Source organism: Alosa alosa, chromosome 13 (genome assembly GCF_017589495.1).
Source record: "Alosa alosa isolate M-15738 ecotype Scorff River chromosome 13, AALO_Geno_1.1, whole genome shotgun sequence".
NCBI lineage: Eukaryota > Metazoa > Chordata > Actinopteri > Clupeiformes > Clupeidae > Alosa > Alosa alosa.
Window position 1 is genome coordinate 33,777,864 of NC_063201.1, and position 14,742 is coordinate 33,792,605.

The window sequence follows — 14,742 nt, forward strand, 5'->3', positions numbered from 1 at the left end:
ATCGGCAATGTTAAGTCTATGGGGGATTTTTTAAAAGTTTTTCTTTAATAGTTTAAAAGTATACAAGTTTCAAAGTTGAAAAGACATAGCAGCTTCGTCCGTTTGAATACCTACGTTACAAAGTTTGAATGAAGTTTCTAAGTTAAACTGTTCAAGAGAAATAGCGTACGGAAAAAGTGGTAAGCGGAATAATAAGAAGTTGTTGCCTAGGAAGAACAGTACAGTGCATTTTCATGCACTGTAATAATAATACATAAATCTTGTTTACTGTCTTGTCCAGTCCTAGGCCTACTACACCCCATTTGTGGCCTGTACTTCGAGATGGTGGTAAACAGGTCTTGATTTCTCAACAAATTACTCTGAGCTCTCTGACTGATCAAACAACATAGCTTTTGTTTATGCTATTGCAGACAGTTCAATGTCATCATGTGACATCAACTTTGGTAGTTGTATTAGGCACAATGTTCGTTTCCGTGGGGGTCATAATTTCAGAACTGCTTCACTAGAAAAAAATACCACCAGCCGCCACTGCTGTGCACATGGCCGGATTAACATGACCACAGGCCCTGGGCACAAAATCGGAATGGGCACCCCCTCCCTCCCCGCATGGTCAACCTCACTCTCGCGAAGGACACCCAATGTTTACAGCGCATATAAACACTCAATCTAACAGGCTACAGATATGGTTTAGTGTTGTTTTTTTTCTCATGGATTACCATTTTGAAAAAGTTTGATAACTGGAAGTAGGTTAAATGCTAAGCGTTGATCAACTAGCCTACACGCTGAAATTTGGTAGGCCTAATGGGACTTGTATACACAAATTTGGGGGTTTCTCCCCCGAGGAATTTTTTTGAATTCTGGCAACTAATTGGATGTTTTTCACGCAATTGTAGACAGAAACTTTAAGCTGAAAACAGTCAAGCTGCCAGCGTCTGGCTCATCCAAACCACACTGCATGCTTAGGCTACGTGAAACAAACACTAACATGGAACTTGGACATCACAATAAATGAGGATACCTATTCTGCTAAATCTGCACTGATAAAGGGTTTAACTGACAAAAATCAATGTTGTTTGTGTAGGCTATCATCTAGAAACTACAACAAAGTATTTCTAAGCAGCCCATCGGTGGTTCTCAAAGCTGTAGCCTACTGGTTGTGCTTTGGGGTGCGAGTGGCACTCTCACATTCCGTCTTACCTGCTGATCCAGTAATAGATATCTTCACCTTTAGCTTCGTCTCGCCAAAACGTGTCATATTCATAGCATGTAAGCCTTGTCTGCATTAAATTGTTACCTATACCAGGCACGAATGCGCTCGCTCCATGCGTAAAAATCCACTAAATTATGTGCTTACTGCACTACACTCAAAACTTAATTTAGTGTCTCTACCTCTAAAAAGTTTAAACAGTTTTCATGTTTATGGCTTGTTGAAGTGTGGACTAACTGCTCAATTGTGTTCGAGAAACCACTAACCACGTTAGCTAAAATGACATCTTGACATGACTAATAGCCTAGTCTTGATGTTATGAAATATTTCGACGTGCTAGCTTGCCCTCACTCACTGACCGTGTCAGTGTAGAGCTGACGGCAGGGCGGCATTTGTGAAGGCAGCTACAGACACGGTTTTTGACGTGGTTGAACATTTTGATCGAAAGAGTTGCACAAATCTGCATATGATTAGGGAAGTGATTCCTGTTCGTAAGGTGATATAAAATAATATTTTGACTGTGTCCAGGGCCCCTTACTGGTCCTGTGCCCCTGGGCAAGTGCCCAGTTGCCCTAATGGTTAATCCGTCCCTGTCTGTGCAGATCTGACTTGATGTGATACCCAGCATGCATCACATCAAGTCAGATCTGCACAGATGAAGACGAACACGCCTCATTTGTTTCAGATCCACAGGAAGATTAGCCTGGAAAATCGAGACCCTGATAATCTAGAAAGATTAAGGGTCTTGCCAAGAACAATGTAATGGCCCAACTCGAGGGGCGGCAACAAGCATGCATTTAAACATTTCACTGCACGCAATTGGATAACACTAGACCATGTTTACTCTGAATGAATTCGGACTTCGACGCAATCGGATAACACTACGACCAATGTGTACTGTCCTCCAGCGTTGCAGCGCTGTCTTCATCAGTTTAGCTGGTTCCCCGGAATGTTGGGGTAAAAGTAACATGCATCATTGTTCTTGGCCAGAGTTCCAAATTCCATTGTGCTCTCGCGAGAACTCTGTATTTCCAGGATACAGGAAAATGCGGTCTGTGTTTGATCACTGTAACCCTCCTGGCCTTTATCCAGTGTTTGTGGCTCCACAAAGTGGATTCTTTTCACAGTCTGTTGCATCTGTGTGTTGTACGGTCCGCATAGGTGACTCCTGCAACGCCTAATCATATTTCCATTTGGTGTTTGAACAATGTAGCTCCATGGCTCTTTGCACTTTTGCCGGACAACTGCTGGGTGCCATGTCTTTCTCTTTTTTCCATACGGTCACATGCTGTCCAGGATTGAGTGGAGGATTCCTTCATCACAGCTGCTCTGCGAGCCAGTTGCTGTCGGTGTCACTCTTTACCTGGGTCTGCTCGGCTTGGCAGTAGGGTGGTGACATGCCTACCAAAAAGCAGTTCTGCAGGTAAAGGCAGTTTGCTGTCAATAGGTCGCTCTTGTAGCAAAGCTATGTGGAGGTCACCTTTGTTTTGCTGTGTTTTCTTCACAATGACTTTGATGTGTTGGTGATGTCTTTCAATAAATCCATTGCTTTTGGGATAGTGGGGTGAACTGGTGAAGTGTCTTAATCCCCATTCTTTTTGCAAGTCCCTTGAAAGCTTGTAACCTGTACTGTGGTCCATTATCAGGATTTTGGAGGTCAGAATTTTGTCCGGTCGTCTGAATAAGGACATGTATCTTTGCATTTTTTGTGTGACTGCATGGCTGGATACTGGAGTGGGCATTTCATCTACAAGTGGATATTTTGATCTGTCTACAGTCAACATGTAGTGGCGGCCTTTGACTTCAAAAAGGTAAAAGGCTATTGACTGCCATGGTTTGGTCGGTATTTCATGCGGTTTGAGAGGCTCTTTTGGGTTTGCATCTTGATGCTCTGCACACACACTGCATTATCTGTAGATTATTTCAATGTTGTCATTCATCTTTGTCCAATAGATACTTTCTCTTGCCAGCCGGCGTGTTTTTTCTATGCCTTGGTGGCCCACATGTTGTTGTGTAAGAATGTCTTCACTCTTCAGTCATGGAGTCTGGAATGAGTACCTGTCTGCCCTTGAAGATGACTCCTGACTCTATAGCAAGTTTGTCTCTGAAAGACCAGTATGGACGCAGGTCTTTAGCTAGGTCCTTTATGCTTTCAGGCCATCCCTGATTAATTCATTCTTTCAGCGCACGGAGCCTTGGATCATCAGCAGTTTGGCTACGCAGCGCATCTTGTTTTCCAGGTGAGAAGTTTATTATGGCGATAGTGTGCCTTCTGAAGGCTACAGAGGCAAGGTAGCCGAAACTTGTCAGGTACACAATTTTACCTTATTGGCTTATACAGAGAAACAGTAAGAAATGGTTTGTGATCTGTTATCACAGTGAATGATTTTCCATACAGGTACACTGTAACAAGATTCTGTGATTTTCTCAGCTTCACTGCTGTTTTTGGGAGAAATGTGTACTGTATTTGTGAATACAGTATGTTGCTGTGGTTTCGCTATGAATTATGGTGAAAAATGGTCAAACTACAGTAATAACATTTTGCTGTATTACACAGTAATATAAATCTGACTCCTCCCTCTGTCAGACACCAAACAGGACGAGGACCACAAAAGCGTCACGTTCAAAAGTTTATTTAAGGGTTGGGGGGGTTAAGGGGTTTCAGGGGTTCGGGGGTACAGGAGTTCCAAGAGTCTGCGTGTGTGTGTTCCCCCAGTAGCCGAACAGCGATGGCAGGAGCTGGATGATCCGGGAAGTCCTGGGGGAAACACACACACAACAGCAATTGAAACGAAGCAGCAGTACAGTCAAGGACTAGGCGGTATTCGTAGAAGAGGGACGGAAGGCAGGTCAAGATTACCGGGCTGGAGAACACAGAAGTAGTCGGCGGGTCGGGATCACAGGCAAAAGAGTCAGAGGCGTTTTTCCAAAACAGGCAGGTAACTGGTGCTGGTTGCAGGCGATCTGACAAGTGTGGACTGAAAAGCAAGGCTTTATATACAGGGCATGATGAGTGGTGAATGCAGTGCAGCTGGTAGGTAAACGAGGGTGAGGCAGAGCAGAGCAGGAACAGGTGGAGGTCATCAGACTTCAATCAGCGCGTGTTACCAGGCAGAGAGAGAGCTCATGACACCCTCACTTGTCAGCTTTTTGAAAAATCCAACATGGCAGAAAATCAGTTGAGGTTTTCTGTTTTTTTTTTTTTTGTTTTTTGCACATAAATACAAAGTTAAGCTCCCAGAGAGCAAGGTGACATTGATACAGTATGTTGATTTTCCATCCAAATCATCATTTTGAAAAGATATTGAAAAGTCACAGATTTATGGTTTACTGGGAAATCTTGACGTGGTGATTGAAAAGTAGTGGACTGCGCGACGACGTTTAAACGGTCCGGCGGGAGATAATTTTGAGCAACAGTTCAGTCAGACCAATGGTGTTCAGCTCTCTGTCAAGTTCGCCGCTCCACCTTAATGGTAAGCAAGCATTTATTTATCTAACGTTAATGTTTCATTGTGAAATTGTACTACATTAAATTCGGGCATGTTTACAGTTTATGCACATCGTACTGTCTAACTTACAAACTCATTCATGCTTGTTGTGTCAAGTAACGTTAACGTTAGGCTAGCTATCAGTTGCTGTTAATTAATGTTTTAACATTACGTTACGTTATGCCAGTATATGGCAGTCTCATTTATAATTAGGCCTACCTCAGTTCTCAGGAAGTTACAGTTTATTATATTCATATGATTTACAAAATATTTGCTAGTAGGCTGTCATTCTGTCAACTGGTTAACGTTATTGTGGAGGTTTACCAGTCCAGCTAGAACATTTATGTAACTCCTCGTAATCATGTATGGTTTTGTGAGTTTAACTTTAAGTCACATCTGACTATCATTAACCGTTGTTCGAACAGCGCGAATGGCTGTTGCTGCAAACATGGCATCAATGAGCTCACCCAGCTAACGTTAAATAAGTTAGCAGCTACCTTGCAAAACTGAGTTATGCTTAACACCATCTTCAGCCTGGCATTTTGACAGTAAACTCAGAAAACATACAGTATATATATTCTATGATTATTATAAAGTTTCACTTGTAAGTAGCCTTCAGTTTCAGTTGAACATTTTTATCTAACACTGTTTATTTTTTTTTCTTTTATTTTTGTTAGGTGCTGCTTCACTCTGCTACTGGTGGTGGATCAGCCTAACTGCAACCGTTGGTCTATGGATGCAGCACACAAGAATTTCTAAATGAACAAGAGTGAATAAATGTACTTGCTTTTCAAACTGATAACAAGTTGTCAGTGGTTATTTATGCAAGTTTGTGTAGCCTAGCCAAATTTATCCTGGCTGTAGCTAAAGCAGGATATGAATTTCCCAAAATTACTGTATATATTACAGCACTGGTATTACTACTGTACTTAGTTACTACGACGAAGTATTAGGGCGACACATGAAAAAAAAATATTTTTGCCATGACGAGATTAAACTCGACATGTCGACTTTAAAGTTGAAATATCATGTCAACTTCGACACATCGAGATTAAAGTTAGTTTGGAGAGACATTCCAGTTTTCTGCGAGTGCAACAATGATTAGACATAGGCCTACATCATGTGGACAAAACATAGAACTAAACCTCCTGTGTGTGTGTGTCTTTATGTATTTATGTATGTAACGGAGGCGAACTGAGCTAGCGTGTTAGTTGCCCGTGTAAATCCTCACAGCCCTAACCTTAAGAACGCTTCTTACCGCTGAGTTGGGAGCCTGGGCTTTTGGCTCAGTGGTTAGAGTGTTCGACTCCCATGCCGGTGAGTGTCGAGGTGGCGGGTTCGAGGGCCGTGAGCGGCGGACAAATTACGACCTCTGTTACATGTACATAAATAAAGCAAATCAGGGAACCACCTACTGTTTGCCATGGGATCTTTAACAACCATGATGAGTCAGGGCCTCAATTTAAAATTCATGCAAAGGAAAACATCTCCTGCAGTACAGTATCCCTGTCACTGTCTTTTAGCACGGATTGCAATCCTTATTAAAGCCGCCAGGGTTATGCGATAAATATATGGAGGAATGCAATCGTTGAGGTGCCCTGCCCCAACATTGCACACATTAACACACACACATTAAACTCAACGAGAATCGCCACCATCATCCAAAAGTGGATGTCAATAGACCAAAAATAGTTGGAAAGCCTACAGAAACTATAGACAATTAATGTGACAATCACATTATTAAAAATAGTCTTGGAGCAATGATTTACTGAGGAACTATTTTTTGTGGAGGATGCTTCAAGTAGTTCGCTGCCCCACCTGCCCATATGGACTGCACTGCTGGATAAGAGACCTCCTTGGAAGAGTAGGTTCCTGCTGGAAGTTGTGTTGGTGGCTGGCCAGTAGGTGGCAGTCTTCCCTGTGGCCAAAAGCCACCAAACAAATATCAATCCCAATGTCCTATTGCAGTGACAGGGACACTGTACCGCAGGAGATGTTTTCCTTTGCATGAATGTTAAATGGAGGTCCTGACTCACCATGGTTGTTAAAGATCCCATGGCACTTATTGCAAAGAGTAGGTGGTTCCCTGATTTGCTTTCACTAATAAATTAGCTTTAACTAATTTTAAAATTAGTTAAAGCAAAATTAGTTAAAGTTTTAAACTACCTGATTTGCTTTAACTAATTTTGCTTGTGTTTCACTAATTCACCGATTGGGTTAAATGCAGAGACCAAATTTCCCTCACGGGATCAAAAAAGTATATATACTTATACTTATACTTTATTTATGTATACATACATATAGGGCCCTATCATGACATTCTAAAGTGCATCGTCACTTGTCAAAAGTCTATTCAAATTTAGTAGGATGTCCAGTTCACATTGGGAGGGGTTTTGTTATCAAACGTGGAGCGCATGGCGCAACAAGGTGTTCCTAGGTTTTTTAAGTCATATGGGTGGGTTTGGGGCGTAACATCATTTTAAACCAATGAGAATGACATCTGTCATTCCCTTTAACAGCGCAAAGCGCGATATGTCAAATAAATGCATCGGTATTTTGGCATTCAATGGCGCATTTGAAGGAGGCTGCTTGCGAGACCGTATGGAATAGTCATTCTTAAACCATACTTTACTAAAACCTAGCATAGCCCTCACGCATTTGCAACCGTCTATTATTTGAACTCATTGGCAAAGTGAAACTAACTTCACCAAGGAGTCAGTCAATGACAAGACAGTTATATGCAGTTACTTTCACTATTGATTGACAATGCCATTGAAAACAGGCTGGAAAAAGCAACATTTACCCTAATATTGCTCAAATGACTGAATAAAACAACATTTATCCTGCAGAGGAGTTGCTTATATCTCGTGACAGTGCGTCTTCAGCTGTGCTCCATACGTGTCTCGCCTCTCCCCTAATCACTTTTATCCGTCATTACCAATTTGCAAAATTTGATGGTGAATAACTACTCATCATGAGATGTACAGTATTTCGTAATATCTTTATTCTAATTATGTTTCCCATTGTAATCGTGCAATTTGTAATGCTTTGCATGGACGTGCGCTGGTGTGCGTTCATGAATGATAGAAGTATGGTGCGTGCACCTGCCAATATGACTGTTGACATGCGCTCTTAAAATAGCATATGAACAACTCGCCATTGACCTTTGACCAGGTTTAGGTGGTGTACGATAGCGATTTTTAGACAACGCGCCAGGCCCCTCCCTAGGTTGTTAATTGACCGATCCCATGCCCCACCTCCCATTGTCAGTCCTATAGTTACTGTTGCTAAGTCGGACAAGTTTGCAGGAAAGTGTGCGAGAACACGTGTTCAACATGGGGACGCAGCACCCCCATTTAGCCAAGTGCAACAGTGTATGCTGGATTTCTGGGCGTCAAGTAATATTGATATATTCAAAAAACAGAGGCCAGAAAGGCCTTCAGTATGCGGAAGGACACATTCACAATGTCCACTGTCATCAACGAGGTGGAACACTACAAATTGAAACCAATCCGGTGTTACGGATCTTAATGGGATGCATGTTAACTGGGGATAAGCACGTTATCACGAGCAGGTAGTTTACCTTATTTGCTGCAGATGTGACTCTGATTCAATAAACAGGTCTGTGCAAACATATGGTGTTGATGTGTCCATAACAAAATCTAACCATATTTTGAGGATTAATTGAAGACGGGACCAAGTGCAGATCCAAAGTTCCCACACTACTTGGGAGAGTGGCTAGCCTATAAGCAGCTCATGTTGGGGGGTGGAGATAGCTTCGCTTCGGTAGGCCGGTAGCCTACTTATTATTTTGAATGGCTGCTTTAGAAGGAAGAGTTCAGATAAACATGATACAAGTGTATTGAAAAGAAACCACTAGATCTATCCGAGTTTAAACCCCACGCACGACATATCTGCATGGCAGGCAGACACTATCAAGAGCAATTGCAGACGTGATTTGTCTTGTACTAGACTTCATCAGTGCCCGCTTAGGCTATGCTTAATTTAAATGTGGACAATGTAGCAGGCCTAATATTGGCGATTTCAAGACTGCATAGCCTATACAGCAAGGCATAGTTTTGAATCGGCACATGATTTGATCTTTAGAAGACATTGGCTATCTCGTTCAGCCATCAAATGCATCACAGTAGGCTATTATTGCGTTTGTTGAAAAAATAATTGTTAGCTTATTTCTGTGAACAGTCTTCTATCCCAAATTAAACATGGAAAGGTAGCCTGTGCCTAAAAGCTGAAAGTATTCTTGTTGTGTGTAAGGCGATACGTGTAGCCTATTTGCACGTCTTCCAATCGTATGAGTGTGCAAGTTCAGTTCCTGCAAGGTACCGGTAGGTATAATTTTTTGCGTAGGCTTATGTTGTCGTTTCAACAGTGGAAACCAGGTTTAGTTATGTTTTTGTGTGTAGTGATGAACACAAATAAAGGGAACATTTTCGTACACACTCAGATTTCTTTACTGAAAAGTAGCAGAGTTGTGCAAAGTTAGGCCTATGTATGTTAACGTTTCACACGCGGTCAGGATATCGGATGTCACTTCTACAAGTACCCCAGGTATATATTTGAACTTTTTGAGCTCTTTAGTTATTTAGTTAGGCTACTCGCAAAAGAAGCATCATAGCATTCGCATAACCGGTGTATTGTCATACAGAATGGACACTAGAAAATTCAAAATTGACCGAGGTTGACCGAGGTCCTCCGAAGTCCTCATTGTGACATAGTAAAAGGGGGCGGGGCTTGGGATCGGTCAATTGCCACACCCCTGGGCGCAATGTTTGAAAAATAAACGTGCAAAATACCGAATTAAACTTTGCGCGGGTGGGAAACGAACTTTAGGCCATGCGCTGGTTCCCAAAATACAGCCCAAAGACACACACACATACGCACACACACACACACATACACACACACAAAAACACACACACTACACATGTACACACACGACACGCACACAAACACATAAACACACATACACACACACAAAAACACACACACTACACATGTACACACACGACACGCACACAAACACATAAACACACATACACACACACATGCAGCAACACATTAGGGCTGGGATAAACAATTATTTTTTAAACGATTAATCTAGCGATTATTTTTTCGATGCATCGATTAATCTAACGATTCATTTTTTCAGTCCGATTCGATTTCGATTCGATTCGATTGTCGATTATCTCCCCATTAATTGACTAATAGCAACTTATACATGTTGGATTTACATATCTGAATGAAAAAACATGAATTCCTTAACATTGCAATAAATGTTTATTGCTCTTAAAATTCCAAAATAAAAAACTATGCAAGTGCAAAGTAATGCATTCTTAGTCAGAGGTAGCATTCAATAAAGTTCAGTAGTGTATAGGTCTAATTGAGTGCCTGTCACTTTAAGACGTTTGTGAGGGAATCCTTGCAATTGTAACATTAACACAGTTAAAAGGCTGCTGATGTGTGGATGCAATTCATAACGTAGTTAGTTCAAATAACGGTTTGTACTTCTCCTTGGGACAAGCACTTTTGAGTCTTGGAAAACACTTTTCCATTTACAGCAGGATTTTGCAAACATTCAGTGTCAGAGTCAATAAAATGAGCCCTGCATGAGTAACGAAATTGACAAGCAACTGTAAGTAAGCATGCTAAACTTGACATCCAAACAGTATTCTAACGTTAGCTTTGAGATACTGCTTGATTGTATAACTTAACTTAGTTCAGTCTCCTCAATGTACTATGTTGTGATAAGACCTTAGCAGAGTTAACTTTAATACAGCAGTTTTGAACAAATTTGCGCAGCATGGTCATGATGCTAAGCGGATTAGCGGAATAGCAATTTAGCCCGCCGTGTTCTTTGCAATGCTTCTATGTGGCAACAGCAATCCTTCAACAATCGTGAATATTTTGTTAAATGCACATGCAGAGGAGGGGCAGCGGGAGAGAGCGGGCGGGGCAAGGAAAGGCTGTGTGCGTAAAAAAAGCGCTGCTCAATGATTTTATCTTATCTTTAATTTAAATAGTACATTAACATCAACATAGAACATCAATGTGTGGTGGCTGGTTTTGATTTCGTGCCGCCCAGCCACAGATTAGTCAACGTGTGGGAACACTAAAGGTGTAAAATTAAAAATGTTTAGTGGCACACGTTATGCTTGACAAATCGATGCGCATATTTTGCGTCAACGTATTTTTTGCGTCGACGTCATCGATTACGTCGACGCGTTGTCCCAGCCCTACAACACATACAAACACACCTACATACTCAAACACACACACTGACACACAAAACACACACACAAAACACATTATACACAAAAACACACACACACACACTCTACACATGCACACACACGACACGCACATAAACACACATACACACACATGCACCCACACATACAAACACACCTACATACACAAACACATGCACACACTCACACACAAAAAAACACACAAAACACATATACACAAAAACAACCACACACTCTGCAGACACTCAATTACAAACACACACAAAAAGGAACAATTTGACAAGCGTGACTTATTTTTCTGGAAAAAATGGACTGGGGGGCGGTCATATTTTGAACTGCTCTGCGGTAGATCTAGTTTCCAGTGGCATCAAATCAGTACTAACATTATACTATTCAGGCATTGTATTTGACTCAGTGGGTCAGAAGAAGAGAGAGAGAGAGTGTGTCTGTGTGTGTGTATCTGTGGTTGGGAGAGAGAGAATGCATAAGGGTGTGTGTGTGTGTGTTGGGGGGAGGGGTGATGGAACATATTGGACCTGTAAAGGAGGGAACAGAAGCAATAACCATTGGATAGCACAAGGCTGCCAATGATATGGTGCTGCTTGTATTTCAGGCTTGACTACCAGGGAAATATCATTAGAAGGTAAGCTCTTTGATCTTATATAAACTGTCAAAATGATTATAACTTGCAAAACATTTAACAGTGCTTTTTAAGTATTAAAATGAATAGTTATTTTTATTATTATTACTGTAACATTGAATGGCTCACATTGCACATCTTTACCAACCCATATGTGTATTATGTACTAAAAAACGGCTGGTCATGGTAGAAATTTGACAATGAAGTAAACAATTTCCACACCCCTAGACATCTAATCTGGCCTTGTATACAGTGTTCCTAAACCTGTTGTGTATGTCCCTTTATCCTATAGATGTCGCTTTATTTTAATAGACTAGGTGCACGAAAGGTTCTTCCTTTTAACACATGCATAAATACTTCTTTATTGTAAAGTGCTGAATCCTTAGTGTACACCCAACTGGGTCTGTGTAGACACTAATTACAGTAACAATAGCGGCAGGTTCAGACACACCTGGCTCCACCGGAAACCACCAAGGGCACAGAGAGCCTTTTGTGCACTAGCCTATATGTGCACCATAACATATTCAGAGTCCTATAGTTTACTGTATGTTGGTGAAGCAAGTGTACAGCTGATACATTTTGGCCTCTACATTAGGCGCAGTCAGGGATTTTACACAATTTCAAGCCCATAACATTTTTGTCACATTCAGCAATCCTCTCCTCACAACTATAGCTGCCCATTCCATGTGTACACTGTAAAAAAAAACACCTGGTCTCTATAGGCAGCCCAGGCTCCAAAAACTGGATACAAACAAAGTGGCGGCAGCCTGTCCCCCAAACAAAAATGCATGGAATTTCTCTCAGAATACTGAAGGTAGGGGTTGGTTAAAAAAGAATGTTTTTTGCACAAAAGCGTCTGCTAATAAATTGAAATATAAATATAAACACAAACTTCCTGTGCAATCCCTGATTGCACCTTTAAGGAGAAGCCTATACTATATTATATATTTTCTTAAAGGAAAATACCGGTATTTAGCACTTTGAGTCCCTTTTCTGTTTTGTTTTGGATGAACTAGAGTGGTGGACACCGAAATTTTGACAATTGGTCCTGTCTCGACTTTTCTCACTCGTTTTGAATCGCCTTTACTGCTTCAGAGTGGCTGCCTACAGGCCTACTCAAACATGTCCTAAAACAACCCTTAACGTTCGTTTTCAAAACTGTGCAACTCACCGAGTGGTTAGTGGTGTTCGTTGATTATTAAAATCAAATATATCGGTGCAATGTATGATTTCCAGCCGTCTTATTTGCTATTGTGGAACTATACACCTCACAACCGCGTATAAACTTCCGCTAAATATTAGAGCCTGAAGCATAGACGGTGGCGCAGCATGGACGGATTATGAACATTCGGGCCCCTGGGCCCAGATATATTAAGGGCCCCCGAGTTATTTTTGCATATGTCGGAGAGGGGGTTTGGGGGTCCTCCCCCAGAAAAATTTTAATCTGTTTGATGTGATTTCCTGTATTCTGGTACATTTTGGGGATGGCCAATTCTAAATTCAAACAGATTCATAGCCTACATCCTGATGTGTTAATATTGAGGCAATGATTCCATGCAAAGGCTTGGGCTTCAGGGCCCCCTGACCCCTTGGGCCCCTGGGCCCGGTAGGCCCGTGCAGTAATCCATCCCTGTGGCGCAGTAATATCAACGTGCAATGAGTCTTCCAACAGAAATCAATGGGATTTTACAAAATTCCAAATAAAACACGACAGAAACTGTATTTCGCTATGCTACTTGTTTTGGAACATCAACAAACACCACTAACCACTCGGTGAGTTGCACAGTTTTGAAAACAAACGTTAAGGCTTGTTTTAAGGACATGTTTGTGCATGCCTGTAGGCAGTAGGGCTGGGCAATATAAAAGATATATCGATATATTTTAAAATACGATATTTTAAATGCGGTATTTTGTAACAACAAGCCTTGGATAACAAAAGCCCTGAAATCAACTCTAAATGAAAAGAAAATTGCATTCTTCTCTGGAAATAAAATTGAGTCCAAACTCATTCAAAATAAACTGAATAAACAATTAAAAGCAAAGAGGGAAACAATTTAAAGCAAAGAGGGAATATAAGGAGAGAGTTGAGAAACTCTTCCAGGAAGGTAAGCCAAGAGATGCATGGCAAGGAGTCAAAACCCTAGCTGGCCTCCCCAACAACAACTCAGCTCTATCCACCACCGGGGAAAAAGACTGCATTGACCAGAACCTCAACCAGTTTTACTGCAGGTTCGAGAAATTGGACTACTCGCAGCAGCAGGCGGAGGTTGAGCTGGTGTTGAGAAGGACGAGGCCAAATAAAGCACCAGGGCCAGACCAGATCTGTGGCCGCCTGCTGAAGGCCTGCAGTAACCAGCTTGCCGGTGTCTACTGCCACCTCTTTAACTGCTCACTGGCTGAACATTCTATCCCCTCAGTCTGGAAATCTTCCATCATATGCCCTGTGCCTAAAAAGAGTAACCCCACCTGCGACAATGACTACCGACCCGTGGCCTTAACATCCCTGGTCATGAAAGGCTTTGAGAGGCTAATGATCACACAACTACAGGCGGAGGTCAGTAAGTACGTTGACCCACTTCAGTTTGCGTACAAACATCACAGAGGGGTAGACGACGCCACACTGACGCTGCTGCATGGAGCCTATACCCACCTTGAGAAGCCCAAGTCCTTTGTACGGCTGGTGTTCATAGACTTCTCGAATGCCTTTAACACTGTGCAACCCCATCTAATGGGACAACATCTTATCCAGATGGAGGTCAATCCCCACCTCAGATGGAAGTCAATCCCCACCTCATCTGGGTGCTCTCATTCCTGACAGACAGACACCAGAGAGTGAGAGTTAACGGCCACCTCAGCTCATCCAGAAGGATCTCTACAGGTGCTCCACAGGGCTCTGTCATCTCACCAGTTCTTTCCACTCTCTACACCAACAACTGCAGAAGCACAAACCCAGACATTACATACATCAAGACACTGTCATCATGGACTCCACAAACTCATCCGATCAGCTACAGTCTGAGCTGGCCACTTTTTCAAACTGGTGCAGCCGGAACTGCCTTGATCTCAATATCACTAAAACAAAAGAACTAATAATAGACTTCAGAAAGCCCCCCCTCCCCTCCCACCATCCCCACTCTG

The 14,742-nt window shown here is 42.0% G+C and overlaps 1 protein-coding gene across 1 annotated transcript in view; it reads left to right on the forward strand.

Annotated features, from left to right (window-relative positions):
- The first annotated feature begins 11,497 nt into the window (after positions 1–11,497).
- Positions 11,498–14,742, forward strand: part of mag (myelin associated glycoprotein) — a 100,964-nt gene continuing 97,719 nt past the window's right edge. Inside the window, exon 1 of the mRNA XM_048260245.1 lies at positions 11,498–11,607. The gene's annotated coding sequence lies outside the window, so the exon portion shown is untranslated. The remainder of the gene's footprint in view (positions 11,608–14,742) is intronic.